The sequence below is a fragment of the Pterocles gutturalis genome, unplaced genomic scaffold (genome assembly GCF_000699245.1).
Source record: "Pterocles gutturalis isolate BGI_N339 unplaced genomic scaffold, ASM69924v1 scaffold6982, whole genome shotgun sequence".
NCBI classification, from domain to species: domain Eukaryota; kingdom Metazoa; phylum Chordata; class Aves; order Pterocliformes; family Pteroclidae; genus Pterocles; species Pterocles gutturalis.
In genome coordinates this window covers 473-1,469 of record NW_010112597.1, presented here as the reverse complement: position 1 = coordinate 1,469, position 997 = coordinate 473, and positions in this window count along the sequence as shown.

Below are 997 nucleotides of genomic sequence, written 5' to 3'. Positions count from 1 at the left end.
TGTTTGCATAGTGATGGGTTTGGGGACTCCAGGCAGGGGCTGCTCCCTGCCCCAAGACCCCCCATGTGTCGGGGAGACCCCACAAGTTCCAGGCAGGAAAAAAGAATTGCAAAAGCCTCTGCCCACACCACTGCATGTCCCTGAGAGCAGCTGTGCTCCTGGACCAGGACCGGGTGGTGCTGGGGGGGCTCCGGGCCAGCACTGGCACAGGGGCCTTGTTTGGTGTCTGTGCAGTGACAGAGACCCTCCGCCACGTGCACGTTGTGGCACGGGGACCCACAGTGCTGGGGAAAAACATCCTGGAGAGCGGCCACCTGCTGCTTTGGATGGGGCCAAGGAACACGCGAGGCTTATGAGGGGGGAGCTGCAAAGAGCAGGAGTCTGGGGGGTGGCAGAGGGGCTGAGGTGGGACAGAAGCCCGTGCTCCTCGCTGTCGTCACCAATGAGCCCTCGTTCAACGCCTCACCACGCTGCATGGGTCAGTTTGTTTTTCTCAACCCAGGTCTGGCCCAAGTCTCCCACAAACAGCGCCGGAGGAGCAGTTTTTTTTGGTTTGTCTGTCCTGTAGCAGCACCTCACTCTCTGTCCCACCAGTGTACACACAACCAGCAGCGAGGAACTGAGTTATCCTTTTATTTATAAACAAATCAAGGTAAAATAAGTGCAGAGGAAAGCACTTGCTGACCCCGCACGGGGACCTGTCTGCAGCGGGCCAGCGGGATCAGCGGCGGGTACAAACAAGGGGCACCCCGGGGCCGAGGCCGTGAGCAATGGGGCTCTGCCTCCCTCCGACCACACTGGTGCGGCAGCAGGGACTGCAGCACAGATTGCTGTACAACAGAACGCCTTGTCGTTACTTTGGGGTTTGGGGTATTTTTTTTTTTCAACTTTTCCCCTTAGGGGTAAACCTGACCCAGTGCAAGAGACTGGAGAGTTGTTCACCACGGGGGCCCGTTCTGCAGCTGGCCAGGCCCTCGAGGGTGGCAGGGAAGAGGGT